The 18,331-nt window shown below is 38.4% G+C and overlaps 1 protein-coding gene and 1 non-coding gene across 3 annotated transcripts in view; both read left to right on the top strand.

Moving 5' to 3' along the window:
- The window catches only part of FILIP1 (filamin A interacting protein 1), a 207,663-nt gene that overhangs the window by 116,388 nt on the left and 72,944 nt on the right, over window positions 1-18,331 (top strand). The gene's annotated exons all lie outside the window — the stretch shown is intronic.
- On the top strand, window positions 4,103-4,325 carry LOC142871159 (small nucleolar RNA U3). Its single transcript, XR_012919430.1, has one exon. It is a non-coding gene; the product is annotated as a small nucleolar RNA U3 (small nucleolar RNA).

An 18,331-nucleotide genomic window follows, 5' to 3' on the forward strand; every position in this document is an offset into this window, starting at 1 on the left:
ATTAACAGTAATGGTCACAAATATTTACAATGATATTCCTATAATAGTATGACTCTATGTTTCTGTCATCTTTTTTTTTTTTTTTTTTTTTTTTTTTTTTTGAGACAGAGTCTCACTTTGTTGCCCAGGCTAGAGTGAGTGCCCTGGCGTCAGCCTGGCTCACAGCAACCTCAATCTCCGGGGCTCAGCGATCCTCCTGCCTCAGCCTCCCGAGTAGCTGGGACTACAGGCATGCGCCACCATGCCCGGCTCATTTTTTCTATATATATTAGTTGGCCAATTAATTTCTTTGTATTTATAGTAGAGACGGGGTCTCGCTCTTGCTCAGGCTGGTTTTGAACTCCTGACCTCGAGCAATCCGCCAGCCTCGGCCTCCCAGAGAGCTAGGATTACAGGCGTGAGCCACCGCGCCCGGCTCTGTCATCTTTAATAAGAGATATCATAACTCCATTGGGGTCGGTGATAATCAGTTCAGATGGAATTACCTAGTGCATCCAAGCACAATAGGCTTATCCTACAGGGGAACCATTTATCTTGTTTTTCTTTTAAAATGGCTTTTCTTTTCCTAAATGAGTTCCATTTGTCACATGGGAAGGCCTCCAGTAGAATCCCTGTGCTTCTGAAGAATGAGGCTTTTAGTTAGTCTCTATGGCTTTTTAAATTGATGACTCACCTGCACTTAATATGCTCCATCTTTAGAATCTCAGGCTGAGGTCACCCTGAGCAAGGCTGCCCAGTGAAACCTCATACCACCAAAATGGTCAGCGTGCTGAGAATGGCATGTCTTTGCTAAGTTTAGGAGGCAAAAGAGAGACAGGTTGCTTTCTGATTAAAATCAGGACCAGATCTGATTCTTTGTTGAATACTATGCTTCAGGATCTCATGTGTCCAGTATTATTGTCAGTATTTTGGCAAAGAGCTTTGGTGTCTTATTTTCATTGTTTCAGGAAGAATATGTTTAGTGCTCCTAATAGAATCAGAAAGTTGGCTTCTCTGCAGTGAGAATAATGTATCCATTGGCATTATAGAAGAGAACTTTAGTTTTACTGAGAAATGTAAAAAAGTACATATTAATAAAGGAAAATCTCATAAAATAAACCTTTTTATTATTTTAAGGGATTCTGGACATAGGAAAATACTATATAGGGGTAATAGGTGAAAGAAGGAAAAGGGGTAATAGGTGAAAGAAGGAAATTTCTCCCTAAATGGCTGTAGCCTGAATTTTTCTCAGTGAAAATGGTCTCTATTACTTCAGTAAACAAAACTATCTCTAAATAGTCCAACTAATCTGGGGACATATTTCCCAATTATTTGTGTATGTGCTTTTGTTACATGGAGCCATTTTGAAGTAAAATTAGAGTTTGTACAGATAAGTGTTATGAGAAATGTAGTTAGATGGGGTAGGACTTGGGATAGGAAGAATATGTGATTCCAGAAGGACTGGAGATATATCAGGTAGAACATTGCCGGATCTGAAGCTCAGGGAAGAGGTACAATCTAGACCTGTGCTATCCAATAGAACCTTCTTTGAAGAAGGAACTGTTCTGTATATACCCTGTCTGCTGTGTGTCCACTATTAGCCACATGTGTTTATGAACACTTGAAATGTAACAAGGCTGAGAAACTGAATTTTAGTTTTGTTTAATGCTAACTAATCTAAATTTAAATAGCCACATGTGGCTGGTGGCTGCTGTATTGACCAGCATGAATATAAAGGAAACAAGCAAGGCATTCATCTAAAGAGACCCATGGTTGAAGCCAAAGGATAGAGAATAAAAAGAAAAATTAAGACCAAGGACAGACACTTAGTGTATATCTATGGTTAAAAGTGGGGAGAGAGAGAAAAAACCGACGAAAGAGGAAAAGAAGACATGGTTAAAGAGAAAGGAATGAGATCAGAACCATGGTGTGTCATGGATAAACGGGAGGAGAGAATTTTAGGTAGAAGACACTTATGGTTCTCACTGCTGCTGCAAAGCTGGAGGATGAAAACTGAGACCAGGCCATCTACCCATCGGCTTTAGAAGGTGTGGTTCAAAGGGTTGGAGAGAGTTAATACCAGACTGCTGGTGTCCAGAAGTCCTTGGGCATACTCCACTTTTGACAAGCTTATAGATAGAGAGAAAGATGGCAGGGCAGTATGTAGAGGGAATAGTAGAGGCAGGGAAAGGCTTTTCATTTTGTTTTGTATTTGTTCTTTTTTTTTTTTTTTTGAAAAGGGATACTTAAAAGGTTTACAGATGTTAAATATAGACTTCCCCTCTTAGAATGCCCAGTCCTAGCCTTGCTCTCTTTGGCATAGGAGTAGAAGTATTTTTCCTAGGAGATTGAGGCCTCCTCAACTTCTCTCCATAGCAGAAATCTCCATTCATTGCCTGTCCTTCCTCCCCTTCTCCCTTCACTAAGAGTAAAGGATCCCTTTTTGTCAAGGCTAGGTCTGTTGACTTGATGCAGACTGTCTTACACCTCTCCTGCCCTTCCCGCCCCCATCCCTGCATCTCCCTGTCTCCTGTCTGTGTGGTTTTTATCACCAGCTTACTAGGGCGGCTGGAAACTTTCCACATATAGGGAGCTAGATTGATCAAAGTTCCTGCCTTTCTTTAGGCCCAGAATTATTGCTGAAAAGGCCTTTTTCCCCCAGGGAATATGGACATAAATTATGTAGGTCCCTCTTTTTTCTAATCTTCCCCTGGCTACATGCTTACTCTCTTTTCTCCATCCTATTCAGGTACTGAGATCCTCACATAGGTTGGTTCATCTCCATCTTTTACTACTTTGCCTATTTTTTTAACAACAATAGTTCTTCTTAACTATTTTAAATTACAAGCTCCTTGAGGATAGACATATCCATAAAGCACTTTGATATATGCTTTTTGAAAATTACTTATTGGTTAATATAAAGGGTTTTTTTTTTTCTGAAACAAAAAGTGGATTACTAGTTTAATTTTTCTAAAAGTATTACATGTTAAATCCAGGTGTTTGGCTTTGGCAGAACTTTCAGCATCGTAACCAAGAGCGAGGGTATTCTGGGGAAACATCAGGTCATGATGAACACTCTGGCTTTGTTTTCTGCCTGTCACAGTATCTAACCTCTGCACCATTATATGTATTTTCTCCTTGGATGTGTTAGGCCAACATTAGTGGCAGAACTGTCCCTCTCAACCAGGGACCAGATGGAACCCTGCCCTGAGATCATAATTTCTTGAGTGCTGGATGAAATGATAGGATGTCTGGAAATCCCTTTAAAATGTTCCAGTTCCTCCTTTCAATAAAAGTATATGAAGAGGTAGATAGGTGGTTTATTGTACTATTCTGTTTACTTTGGCATATGTTTATAACTTTTCCATAAATACAAAGTTAAAAAAATGATATGAAATGGCAAAAGAAAAATAGTCATGTTTATATGGTCCATTTGTCCTTCTTGTGCTGCTGTGTATATGCCAGGATTTTCATTATTTTATTTAATAATCACAATAACCCTAAAAAGTTAGATAGGGAGTTAACAGAGGCTCAGAGGGTTTCAGTAAACTCCCCCAAGAACACTTCCTGTAAGGTGTGCCACGCCCTTCTGAACCAAAATCCAATGTTCTTTCCCCAAAAACTCTGGCGTCATACTGTTTTAGCATTTTGCTTTTTTAATAATTCTACTTTGAGCTAAAGACTGAACGCTAATGATTTAAATCACATCAAATCAACAAATGTATATAGAGGGACTATTGTTTGCCAGAAAAATAATGTACTACTATTTCAGCAGCCAAGTTTTGAAGAGCAAACTCCAACTAAAAAGAGAATCCTATTCCACAGATGAGAAGAAGCATCAATTATTTGCCAACAGGATTTTTTTTTCCATCCAAAACAACAAATTTTAAAGTTTACAAAACTTAGAATAGCTCTTTTGGTCTCTAAATCACAGCTTGAATCGATGTTTAGTTTCCCTTCAAAGGTCTGCTTCCTCTCCTCAGCTGCATCTTGCTCTTTTTTTGAGCTTCTCAGTAGGATTTTGATAACCTAAACAACAGAAATCATTTGTAATGACCCCCGTCGTGACTTATGCCAATGCCCATTGTCAAATTGGTAGTTGAAAACATTGAAAAATAAACTAAAGACTGTACTTTCAGGGATCATTTTTCTACAGTTTGTTACTAGTTTCTCTGATGTGTGTAGAGCACCAGAAACTAACTACCAGGAGAAGACACAGCCTTCTCTCCTGAGCATGAAACTGGCTCCTGGTGTTGCTTCCTTGCAACTGCCGTTTACCACTGATGGTTGTTTTACCCTTTCTTTGGGAGAGGAGAGTAAGAAGGGGAGAATGCAGTCTGAGTGGTCAAAAAAAAAAAAAAAAAAAAACGTAGAAACTTAATTTTAAGTTAGGTGCATTCTTCTGGTTTACGCTATTACTTCATATAAAACCTTTTTTTACAGTTATTAAATGTTTTTAAGAATAAAATGTGTCCAAATTAGTAAAATGTGATTATACCATACCACTTACAACTCTTAGCAGCTCGACATTGTTTACAAGTGCCTGGGGCCAGCCTTTAACCTCTTTTTTATTTCCTTCTCTCTTCTGAACAGTTCCAGTGACACTCTTGAAAGTCACCGAGCAAAGACTTAGTAGATAGAGAATGGCCCTTTCTTGGATATTTCCTTCCTCATGATGTTCGCTCTTTGGGGCCTGAGTGGTCCTCATGAGACCTCCTGGTGCAGGGGTGGTAGAGGGTTTGTTCTGAACTTTGCGTGACCTGTGGCATCTTTGGGTTTGCCAGGTGGGGTTACAATTGGAGACAAGGTGGTGAAATGTTTTTCTTTGCAAAGCTAACTGGCTCAGCTGGGATTTGAAATTTGACTTCATAAACACCAAGTCAACCTGTCATAGATCAGCCTCAAAACAAAGAAAGGCTCAAAGAGACTCATGTCACATGGCAAGCAACAGAGAAATATTTTTATCCAAACTTTATTTAAGAGAGAAAGCAGGGCACTGATGAAAATTGTTGAACTCCTTTTACTGTTATATTAGTACATAAACAAAAGAAAGGACTTGAACTCGGATTAAAGAAGAGTATTGTCACTTGAGTCCTTTCAGCTAACATGTAATCTCATCTGTGGACATAGTCTTGTGCTTCAACAGTGTATATATTTGTGTTGGCATGAAAGGACTTCTACTGACCTTCCCAAACAACAGCCAATAATCTCTAGGAATACTTACTCCAATGTTAAACATTTCCTGATCAAGGGCCTGAAAGGAAACACAAAACAATGTGCACAAATTTCAGCCACCTCTCTGCCCTCCCCCTGCCCTTTGAAAATATTAAATAGTAATAATAAAAGCACATTTGCAAGTCATAGTTCTATGAGGCTTAGCTAATTTGTGAGAAAATCAGCAGTAAACAAGGGGTTTGTATGTTCCTGAGCAGATGTATAAAACAGTCTCATAGGCTCAAAACCCATACTTGCACCAATGAAAGTGAGTGACCCTTGAACAGTGATGTTTCTGATTTCCAACTTTAAATGAATCTTCCTGAGATTACATATTATAGCTCTTGCCATCTTGGAATAATAAAAAAAATAATCTATGCTTTATGTGTACACACACACACACACACACACACACACACACATATTCAATTAGAAAACATTTTTAACCTGAAAACAAACAATATATAAGATGAACCATGTTCTGAAATAATCAAAATGTGCATGCCTTCTTTTTCTTTAATGAGATGTAAATTCCTGGTTTTGAGTTTACAAAGGACAAGCATTTGAGTGCAGATTACATCAATGTTACATACAAAGTGTGAGCCCCAAGTATTTATTATCTTTGCAATATCTGACATGACTTGTTCATAAATGGTCATGGCATAACATGTCAGCTTGAAGTGCCAAGTATGCTGACTGCAAAATACCTGGGCAAAGACCTCTCTTTAAAAGAAACACATCCTAACTGGGAGATACTTCTAGGGTCTCTGAAGAATTCAGCATGGGAAGCTCTGAACATCACATGTCCTTTCCTTCTCTCTGGAGCTGTAATCACTTGAGTGGGGAAGGATATAGGCTTCCCTTTGTCACCTGGGAGACAGGATGTAGGATGCCATCCCCTCCTGAGTGTCACTGCCTCACTGCAATTATCTTCACATGTATCACACTGTCGTCTACCTACAGCAGAGAGGGGATCGACAGCCTGGTCATTCTTATTGTGACCAGCTGTGGTCATTCTTATTGTGACCACCACATGACAGCTGGTTCAACTGACAAGAGAATAATTGACAGGCAATTATGGAATGCCAACTAGGCAATGGAGAAAATGTGGAGGAAGAATAAGTCACGGGGTACCTGACCTGACATAGCTGGAGGGACATGATCTTCACCTCCATCGCTTCACTTCTGGCACCCTCACCACCTGTTTCATGGTTTATTGCAACAGCATTTATTGCAAAAGTCTCCTAACTGGCATGCCCTTCCTGTGCTCTTGTTGCTCTTCAGTTAATTCTCCATATCACAGCAAGCATTAGACTTTTTAAATACAAAATTGATCAAGTATTTCTTAGAACACTCAGAGGCTCTCTATTGTCTTGAGAGGCCCCTGCTCACCACGCCAGCATCATCTTTCACTGTATCCCCCAATTTGTGGTCTTGTCATTCTGACCTGTCTGCAAGTGCCCTGAATATTTCTTGTCTTAGATAGTGTTTGTGGCCTTGTTGCTGGAGATTATTCTCTTTCATTATGTATAATGCAAGTGATTGGAAAGAAAAGGCACTAAGGCTCCACATGTTCAAGGTTGGCTGATGAGTGCACTGCTTTGATTCTCCCCATTGATTTTTGTCTTACCATATTTTTAATGTTGTTTCCACATTAAGTGAAGGTCATTAGGCAGAGAAAGCAATTCTCCATACAGATACCTACTGTTAGGCGAGTGCTTAAAAGCTTATTCCATTATTTGTTGTAACTTGCTCGTGTGTTTCTTCAAAGACTCATGGAAGAGGACTTATGTGCTGTCCAGGTGTTCAGAGATTTTTATCTTTTCATAAAGTGTCATTCCTGTATCTCTTCCAAGGTGGAGTCTTATTGTAATTACATGCTCAGGAATCATGTCGTAATTGTAAAACAAGGCAAGCATATGGATGGAGACATGCTCTGATTCAGTAGTGAACCTGAGCTCAAAAATCAGGCAAAACATGAAAATATAATTTCCAGGGATAAAACTTACATATTTTAAAAAGTTTTATGTTAAAAATATTTAAAATTTTGAATGATTTATTCACATATAGGGTTGAAAAGTTTTAAAAGGATATAATGTCAGCAAGTATGTATACTACATTACTACATTCTTTTTTTGTTTTTTACACAAATGGGAGCATATTATATACTATTCTGAAATTGGCCTTTCTCAGATATCAGATATGCCTTGGAAATCTTTCCCTATTAGTATCTATGGAGATTTGACATTCTTTTTAATGGCAGTAGAGGATATGATAGGTGAATGTGTACTGTAGTCTCCTGTTGGTAGACATTTGAGCTGCCCCCAGTGTTTTGCTATTGCAATCAATGCTACATGGGTACATTATACATGTATCTTACTACATGCATAAGAGTATTTCTCTTGGTTAAATTCCCAGAATTGGAATTGCTAGGTCAAAGGGTATGTACATTTTTAATAGATTTTGCTAAGTTGCCCTTGATAGGTCTGTTTTTTCACAGTCCTGCCAACAGTACATTATCAATTGTTTTACCAATTTGATGTTGTAATTCCTTTGCCAATCTGATTGGTAAAGTGGGTGTATCTACTAGTAGTTTTAATTTACATTTTTCTTCTGAGTGAAGTTGAGCATCTTTTCGAATGTTTTTAGAGATATTTGTATTTCCTTTCCTGTGACTGGTCTGTCCTTTTCCGTAGCTCATTTTTCTATTGGCTTATTGGTCTTTTATTAATTAATAAGAGCCCTGTATAGTAAAAAAAATTAATTCTATGTGATATCAATTGTAAATCACATATTTTTTCCTGTCTCATTTTTATTTTGACTGCTTTTGACACTTTTGCTATGCAGGATTTATTATTACTATCATTAGTCAGACATCAATCTTTTCTTGTATGGGTTTTGATGTGGGTCAAAATTAGAAAGGTCTTCCCACTCTCAGATTATGAAAACTGTCTTTTGAATTCTCTTCTAGTACTTTCCCCACCTACTTTTCTCATTTAAATATTTAATCCCTCTGGAATTCATCTGTTTAAAGTGAGCCACTTTACTTTTTTGTAGATGGCTATTGTAGCAGTCAGGGTCTAGTCGGGAAAACAGAAAGCACACTAGGCATTTCAGACAGAAAGGACTCCATAAAAGGAGTTGCTTATACAGATGTTCAGAAGGTTGAAAACGTAGACAGAGAAGGCTGAGGTAACCAGAGATAACTGCAAGAAGCAGCTACCACCTCTGGGGGTGAGGAAACAAAGAAAGATATGAGGTTACCAGAACATAGGGCTTCAGAGACAGGATCCCTCTGCAGAGGGCTTTCTGCCCAGCCCTGCCTTGACCTCTGAAGGACCTTGCTGAGGCTAGTTCTGGGAGATCAGGAGAACCAGGAGCTGGAGCTGACTGTAACTGCTGGAGCGACACTGTCAGAAACAGGCCAAACCAGAAAAGAAATCTCCTTTCTTCCCTTCCTACCTTCTAATAGCCCTCTAATGACTCTTATTAGCAGAACCCAACAGGAAGCAGCTAGTACAGGAGTCTGGGAAATGTAATTTGCAGAATCCCAGACTCAGAATCACAGCGTAGAATGGAGATAAATGGCTTTATAACTGAGAGGTAATAAACAGCCATTAATTGAACAATCCATTTTCCCCTATGATTTGAAATGTCACTTATACCCGATAATATAATATTTAAATTTGTTTCTGGGGTTTCTAGTTTACTCCACAGATTTCTTAACCTATTCCATGCTCTAGTCCCACATTGCTTTAATTACTGCAGTCCTATAAAGTGTTTTCGTCAGTGGAAAGGCCAATCCTTTTTCACTACATTTTTTTTTTCCTGAATTTTCCCAGCTATTCTTATTTACTTTTTTAAAAGATAACTTTGTACTTAAAGGATTTTTAAAAGAGTTAAAAGATCAGAGCCAATTTTGAAAAAAATGATATTTGTTTCTTTTTGCATGTTTGTGATTGTTTATAGGGATCAGAACCTCCACATATTAGGTATTAGAGCACAATCATGTGCGAGAAAGGGACGTGGCATTGAGGTTATAGAAAATTGAAACTGAAGCTGAATGCGAAGGGAAATGAGCACATAGAGGGAGGAATGGTGAAGACCAGTGAAAAGATGACAAAATCAATGGATTGTAGATTTTGCTACCATCGCTTGGTTATTGGATTTGAGGTTCTAGAGGGAGTGAGCTGGAAATATGGAAGATGGTGGTGGGGAGCTGAAATTATAGATGGTTGCGATGTTTGATAATAGTTACAAGGACTAGGGGATAGCTGTAGAAACGAGGGCTGAGGCAGAGTAAAGGACAAAATCATTAAAGGAGAGAAGTTCAGGGAACTGGGAGGTCAGTGTATGAGAATAATCATTTAAGGAGATAATGAAATCAGCAAGAAATTGGACAGAAGCAGCGTTAGAGAGAATAACAGCAATCCAGAAGCTCAAATCTTCAAGGTAGGAAAGGGGGTGAATGACTCAGGGCGCCCGAGTGGCACATGACTAGAAACAGAAAGAACACTAATTGATACTATTTGATGACATGAGATTCAAAGCTAGGACACTTTAGAGAGGATGGAGAGAGAATGATATGGAAGCAGTGATGAGGAGCAAGGAGGAAATCTACTCCACCTCCTGGCCTACTGGTACAAGGAGAAGGGGAGAGAAACTATCCACTTCTTCTGAGCTTGTGGGCAAGCAGTGTTCTCATGAGAGAGCCAGGGTTCCCTTAGTGCAGTGGTTCTCAAACTTAGCTGCACATACCCAGGCCATATCCCAGGCCAGTTAATTAATAACCTTTGGGGGTAGGAGCCAGGCATCAGTATTTTATTGTAAAGCTTCAGGTGATTCCTGAAGTACAGCCAAATCTGAGAATCACTCCATAGAGCAAGGAGGTGAAGAGAACATTCTCAGAAGAGTTTGTGAACTCAGGAGAGTTTACTTGTGGTTGAATGAGAGTTTCAGGAGAGCACAGTGAACATGTTTCAGGAGATGGGGACAGGTGGGGTGTAGGAATAGGAAAGATGATAGCAGAGTCAAATACAAATTTGAGTGTGTAGGGTGAGGGGGATGAGTTTTCTCTAGGTTTTACTGGTGGTGCCAAAAGTGCCAAGAGCCTTCCATTTAGCAACTGCAATATCAGAAGTACGTGATTATTTCCTTCATTTGTGGCTCTGGTGAATACTTAGGTGTGGCTTGAAAAAGCAACGCCAGAGACCTCAGGAAGAGATGCTTCAAATGATTTTGCTGTGGTTAAGTCATCTAGAGATGTAAGCCTTTAGAACTGACCCCTATGAATGAAAGCTATCCACGAGACAGCTTCTAGGACTTCAGCTGGAACACATGTGCCCATATTGCTGCAGCTCTGTGGTGTCTTGCAAAATTAGCTTTGGGGATTAAACATGTATGAAGAGTGGCTGCAGAATGAAAGCTTTCAGACTACATATTTGTTGGCTTTGAAGGTCATGAAGAAATTTGAAAGAAATCTAGGGATATTCCCATAATGTTATTTAACAAGACTGGCCACTGTTGAACATGAAGTGATGAGTTCAGCGCCGAAAAATCTGGCAGCACTGGTTGGCTGATCTCATCCACCTGCCTCTTCCATTTAGTCATCTTCACCATGCTTTTATCTAACCATTCGCTTGTGGATGATGAAGCATGATGATGACAGCTCAGATAAGGTTCCTGACCACAAAAACTCAGTAGAGGTCAATGCATATCAATTGTCTGAAACAATAATGTTTGGCAGCTTGATAACTACAGATAAGCAGCAGGAGTTTGAAATAAATGAGGGAGACCTTGAGCCACATTATGGACTCTGTCATAATCAAGGAAGTTCTTTCCCTGAAAGTTTCCAGCTATTACTATAAATCTTGGTCAGTTGTTCCTGGTCATTTATTTGGAAAAAGTGGACATATTGGAAACACTATACAAGCTGGTAAGGCAGAAGTTTCCCAACACCAGAATCAATATCATGCTGCCAGATAAAAGCTCAGGCTTAGTCTATAATAGAAAAAAAATTCCTAAGGGGTTATAAGTAATAGGAACATGATATGTAACAGGCTTAACCTGAGTGTTCCCAACTTTGACTGATGATTGGTTATTGGAAGTAGCTGGTGATAACAAAATCAGGTTTTTTAACATCTTTCCTCAAGAAGATGATCAGACTTATCAACTGGTTGTTGGTTTACTGCAGTTACTGCATATGAGAAGAAAGCATGATATAAATAACATTTCATACACGTGCTTATCTGAAAATTAAGGTCAAAATATTGCATCAAGGATTTCGAGTTCAAGAGCCTCATTCTTATGCTTATGGACAAATAATGTATTTGAACATAGTCAAATTTCAGTGAAATGTCAATTACTTTTTTTAGGGCATTGATTTTACTGTGGAGAGTAAAAACTATCATTGTAAATAAACTACCATTGGCATGTATACCAGAATTCCTTTAAGTGTGGCCAATGCATTCAAATACTTATTAAAATATTGATTTGCCCTAAAAATGCTTATTTTATATTTTTAAAATTAATTAATTTCTACCAGAGATTGGTGCAATGTATTTACTAGTGATTTAGCATAATGGAGATATCTCTGGTCTGAGAATCAAGAGACTGGGGTTCTAATATATAATCAATAACCAATTAGTTGTATTGCTTGGGCAAATCATTGACTTCTCTGAACTTATGTTTCCTTAGCTGTAAATTAAGAGATTAAAGTGCTTTCTTACTCTAAATTCCTATCATACATGAAATCAATGGCCTGCTGAAGCTTGGAATCATTTACATTAGTAAAAAAACTGAAATTGAGATGAATCACTTCTGATGACTTCCTAATGCTATGCCATCCTCTAGAACTTTCCTCCCACCCTTTTTTGTAAAACATGGGCTTGATAAATAATTAACTGTAGAAGTTACCTTCCCAAACCTCACTCCTACTAGATTATAAAGTCATACCAGCACAGGATTATGTATGTCCTACTCTTATGGGATCTACCACAACTAGCAGAATATCTTGCACATAGCTGCTAAATGAATAAGTAAATAAATTAGTAGATGGAATGAAGGAAGGAAGGTAGAAAGAGAGGACAAGGAAGGAGTAGGAGAGTGAGGAAGGAGATAACTAACTGTTCCATTTAGGGTGTACAGGTACTAAAAGAAAGAGAAGAAGTAGCCATGTTCTTCAACTTCTATCTAAAGAAGAGAGCAGGGCCAGGTGCAGTGGCTCACACCTGTAATCCTAGCACTCTGGGAGGCCAAGGCAGGAGGATCATTTGAGGTCAGGAGTTTGAGACCAACTTGAGCAAGAGCAATACCCCATCTCTACTAAAAATAGAAAAAGTTAGCTGGGCACGGTGGTGCACACCTGTAGTCTCAGCTCCTCAGGAGGCTGAGGCAGGAGGATTTCCTGAACCCAGGAGTTTGAGGTTGCTGTGAGCTAGGCTGACACCATGGCACTCTAGCCCAGATGACAGAGTGAGACTCTGTCTCAAAAAAAAAAAAGAAAGAAAGAAAGAAAGAAAGAAAGAAAGAAAGAAAGAAAGAAAGAAAGAAAGAAAGAAAGAAAGAAAGAAAGAAAGAAGAGAGTGGGGCCAATCAAAGAAATCTTTGGTAAAGGTTTGATTTAATTACTACAGGCATAAATCATAGTGATCATTATTTCAAACAAATTCAACATGGTGGAATACTAGTCCAATACAATTGATATTTTTTTGTGTATTAAAGTTTGATCTAAACTTTGAGTTATAGATTCAGATAAAAAATAAATTGAGAAAATTTAAAAAGTCTCTATTGAGAGATGGACATAAAAATAGAAGAGAATCAATACATTTATTGAAAAAGAAATAAGCAAGACATAACTGTTAGTTATGGTGAAATGAGTATTAGAATCAATGGAATTTAATATTCTTGACCTTTCCATTCTATTGTTGAATAAAAAAATAAAGTGGTATACATTTGAGAGGTTCCATGTATATGGAGAATTCATGAGGTATAATATTAAGATTGTCAACTCTGAAGTCAGATTGCCTAGTTTTGCGTCTTCACATCACCAGTTATTATTAATAGTTACATGACTTTGGACAAATTACTGAACTTCTCTGCACTTGCCTCAGAACCCTCATTTACAAAATGGTGATGATTATAGTGTCTATCAGATAAGGTTATTGTAAGGTTTAAATGAGATAATGTTTGCAAAGCACTTTGCACATTTCCTAGCATATAGTAAGTGCTTAATAACATTGGGGGAGGAGAATAGGGGTAGAGAGAGAATGTGTGCATTGCTACTGTATTTGTAGAGCTATAGAGAAAAACAATTTTGAAAAGATCCACTTCGAATTATTAATAGAAATAGCCCTAGCAAGTGCAATATGGGAGGATGTGGCATACACCTTTCATGTTTTTCAATCACTTCCGTAATGTTGATTTTTTTTTTGTATAACAAACATTTTTACATCATAATTCTAAAGAGATATTTTACCAAACTAAATTAATCAAGAAAGAGCACAATTCAAACTCATTTATGCAGAATCAGGCAGCGGAAGAGATCATAAATAACAATTCCTTTTGGGGGGACAATATTTGTATGTATTCAAATCTATGGTCTCAGTTAATCCTTTGCATTAGATAGGACTTTGCTATTTCCACCAGAGTTGAGAAAGTTGAGAGAATTCCTGTATCTTACCTTGCCACTCACCTAGTGGAAAGCCAGGCCAGAAATGACTCAAGCGCCCTGATGCCCTTCCACTGCTTTGTGGCATCTAGTGTAGCTCCTGCCTGCCCCCACCCGCCAGTTTTAAAGAGACAAGGAGCCGCTCATTTACATAATCCTAAAACCCAGCAGAGTGGAGGGTAACAAATCTTCCGGTGGACTGGCTAGTTTGTTTTAGATCTATATAAAAACATAGGTGAAATCTCTCAAAATATGTGGTCCCCATTCCTGTAGTTTCTTATCTCTTGTAAGGTTTACATACATTGATGTTTTAGGCTTTTGTAGCTGGTAAAGCGAAGGCCTTCACTTTGTGGCTAATTCTAACGTGGTCAGCTTTGGTTGAGATCTCATTTTTCTGCCTGCAGATTCACAAGATCCCCCAAAGAGTCTATTCAGTAATTGTGATGCATTCCTGTAGCATTTAAGACTAAGCCCTAAAAGCTTTGCTTTGTATACTTGATCTGTAGCGACCTTTAGAGTTTGCTGCCCATTGAACCGAAGGTCTTCCTTGTGAAATCATAGAATAGTGCCCCAGTTCACTTTCTGTTACTTGATATCACTGAACAAAAATACCATTATCAGTGTCTGAGAAAAACAAAAAGATATGGCACCCTGTCTCTTTAAAAGTTTAAGAATAGCAAGCACAGTAGAGTTAATTCTTTTGGGGGCTGTGCCTTGAGAATTTTCTGGCCCAGAATCAAGCTACAGATAATTAATTATGTCAGTGAAAAGCTCTGATGGCCTGTTCTCTTCAGAAGAAAAGTGACATCACCCATAGAATTCTCTGGCAATAAAGAAGAACAAAGCTGTGAGTGCAGGAAATAACAGACAGATGTCCATGAGTGCATATTTTATCTACTTCAAAGTACATTGCAAGAAGTCATGCTGCAGGGCTGTCTCCCAGCAGCGGTGGCTTGGCAAGGGGTCTTGGAGAGTCAGAGAAGTAAGTTTACAGGACTGGGCTCACTGCCTTACATGCTCCGGCCTGAAGATAGAAGAGTGGCGTTCTTAAGGAAGTTACTAAAAAGATGACAATGTTCAAAAAATGTTGGCGAGATCATGGCAAGCCAATCAAATTATGTAGTGTGGGGAAATTGCACCAGATGGTGGCGGCCCCATTTGTGGATGATGTTAGTACGGGAAACATTACCCAGCGACTTTAAATTCCCGGTCCTTCCTTTGCTCTGTGCTTGCATCATATTTTCGCAGAAAACTGTTACCAACCCCCCACAGCAGCATGTAATGGAAAGAACAAATATTTTGGAGTCAGATAACTCTGTTTCTGACTAATGATGTGACCTTGGGTAAATTATTTAATTTTTCTTTGAGCCTTACTTTTTCCATCTGTAGAATAGAATTAAGATAAATAAGTTAAAAATAGTGCTCCTGAAAAGAATTTTGTCCACACTAGGGTGCAATGTAAGTATTGGTTGTTATTAAATTGAACTCTGTCCTTCCTTGCAAAATATATTAGTTTCCTATTACATATCTAGAGTTGGACTTGTATTAGCTGGAACAGATGTTTACTTATATAAGCAATTTTAGGCATGATAGAAAGATCATTGTTTCAAAATTTCAGGTACCAGAGGACCAAAAATTCTACCATTGAGATTTATTCCTTTGAGTTGAAACTACCTGCTCCAGAACTTTCTTTTAAAAAATATTATTTAGTTATCAGAGTAAAACCAGTACAACATAGATTATTTAGAACATGTATTCTAAATGAAAGCACTATTTTTCCCAAGAGGCTGAATGAAAACTAGTTCGGAGAGTGGAGGGGAGGGTGAAGAAATTTTAGATGTGAAGAAAATTTAGATGGTTTATGGTTCTCAAAAGGACCACAGTACATAAATTATATGCAGTATATCTGAGGTATTAAAATTTCACAAGGGAGGTGATAAAGGAAAAATATGTTCATGATGGTAAGCCTAGCACTCTGGGAGGCTGAGGCAGGAGGACCACTTGAAGTCAGGAATTCAAGACTAGCCCGAGTAAGAGTGAGACCCCGTCTCTACTAAAAATAGAAAAAATTACCCAGGCATGGTGGTGCACACCTGTAGTTCCAGCTACTTGAGAGACTGAAGCAGGAGGATTGCTCGAGCCAGGAGTTTGAGTTTGCAGCCTGGGCAACAAAATGAGACCCTGTCTCAAAAAAGAAATAAAAAATGCCTGAAAGGTATATATAGCCAGGTCACTAAAGAGATATAAAATGTTCACTAGGAAATAGTTCAACTTAACTAATAACTTAAAAATGTAAATTAAGGCCGGGCGCGGTGGCTCAAGCCTGTAATCCTAGCACTCTGGGAGGCCGAGGCGGGTGGATTGCTCGAGGTCAGGAGTTCGAAACCAGCCTGAGCAAGAGCAAGACCCCCGTCTCTACTATAAATAGAAACAAATTAATTGGCCAACTAATATATATATGTAAAATTAGCCAGGCATGGTGGCACATGCCTGTAGTTCCAGCTACTCGGGAGGCTGAGGCAGAAGGATTGCTTGAGCCCAGGAGTTTGAGGTTGCTGTGAGCTAGGCTGACGCCACGGCACTCACTCTAGCCTGGGCAACAAGCGAGACTCTGTCTCAAAAAAAAAAAAAAAAATGTAAATTAAAACAATAATGAGATACTATTGCTCACTTCTTAAATCAGGACAAATTTTAGAACTATAATAGTTATTATAGGTGAGGGTTTGATAAATAGGCATTCTCATAATCTTGTTGGGAAGACATATGGTTCTAAAAATTAATTTGGTAATAGATACATGAGTCTTTAAAAATATTTATACGTTTTACTTAAGTAGTTTAACAAGAAAGACAAAGATTATTGCACAAATATGATTTATAGTAATAACAGTAAAAAATGATAAAACATAAATATTCAGCAATAAGAAAATGTTTGAGTAAAATATAGTATATCCATAGAATAAAATACTATGCAGGGTTTAAAAATTATATTTCAAGGGATGTTGAATGAAGTGGGAAATGCTTATAATAAATACTCAAAGTTGCGTATACACTACACTGTGTTTGCAATTATGGAAAAAAATATATGTGAAGAAAAATACTCACCAAAATATTCATAATTGTTCTTTCAGGTTGGTAGAATTTTTGTTGAACAGATGTGTGCCATGCTCAGCTTATTTTTTTAATTTTAAAATTTGTTTTTTAGAGATGTGGGAGTCTCACTATGTTGTTCAGGTTAGTCTTGAACTCCTGGCTTGAGTGATCCTTCTGCCTTGGCCTCACAAAATTCTAGGATTACAGGTGTGGGCCACTGCATCTGCCCATTAAGGCATTTTCCTATTGAGCCTCAGAGTTATTTTCACTGATATATGTAAACTCTTTATAATTAAGGATAAGCAGTTACCTATGTCTTTTACAGTTACAAATATTTCCTTCCTTTTTTGGGGCATTTAATTGGCTATGATTTTTTTTTAACAGATGGAGTCTCTAATCTTTTTTCTTTGTCATTTCAGAGAAAATCTTTCCCTCATGCAGAAGTCAGCTAACTACCCATGTATATTCATTCATTCATTCAGTAAATATTTATAGAGTTTCTACTATTTGCAGGTGTTAATGGTGGCAATTTTGAATAGGGGACCAAGAAAGGCTCCACTAAGAAGGTAACAGTTCTATAAAGACCAGAAGGGTGTGGGAAGGCACACCATGCAAATATTTGGGGGAAGAGCATTCCAGCCAGAGAGAACTGCAGGGGCAAAGGCCTGAGGAGGGAGTGGGCCTGGAGATTTAGAGGCACAGCCAGGAGGCCAGCGCAGATAAAATAAAGAGGCGAGGAGGTGGTGGTTGTGAGAGGGAGCGTAGGAAGTCACCGGCATCCTCTCCAATACTTGGGTCCTGTTACTGGGTTTGACTGACCATGCCAGACCCTTCCTCCCCAAGACTGAGCTTTCTCAGGGTCTCTGTTGTTTCTCCCAATAATTCTGCCTTGGTTCGACCCTTGCAATCTATCTAATACCTTTGAATAAGTTTCTGTGGTGGCAGGACCTATTTTGGTACCCCTATTTTGGTACCAATGGCAGCATTAATAAGGATAGATTGGGACATACTGCAAAAATAAATTAATCCCCAAATCCTGCCAATTTCTTTCTCATTATTTTATTGTCCAACATGGGTTGGTGGATGCTAAAATTTATCTGTAATCCCCAAATCAACACTTGTGGCATTTTCATGACCATTTGCAGACAGTCACAGAACAGCAAAAAACTTGAGTTGCTTGATGTGCATATTCCCAGCTGAGGCTGAACAGGCTATGCTCTGCTTTCTTCTTTTGGCTCTCATACTGTAGATGAGTGTCTTTTCGTTGCCTATTTAGTACTATATTTTTCACATTTGTGTATTTTTTCTTGGTGATTTTGTTGTTTATAATAGCCCCTAGTTATAGTGATGAAGTATTGCCTAGTGTTCCTAATTGTAAGA

This window comes from Microcebus murinus, chromosome 5 (genome assembly GCF_040939455.1).
Source record: "Microcebus murinus isolate Inina chromosome 5, M.murinus_Inina_mat1.0, whole genome shotgun sequence".
NCBI lineage: Eukaryota > Metazoa > Chordata > Mammalia > Primates > Cheirogaleidae > Microcebus > Microcebus murinus.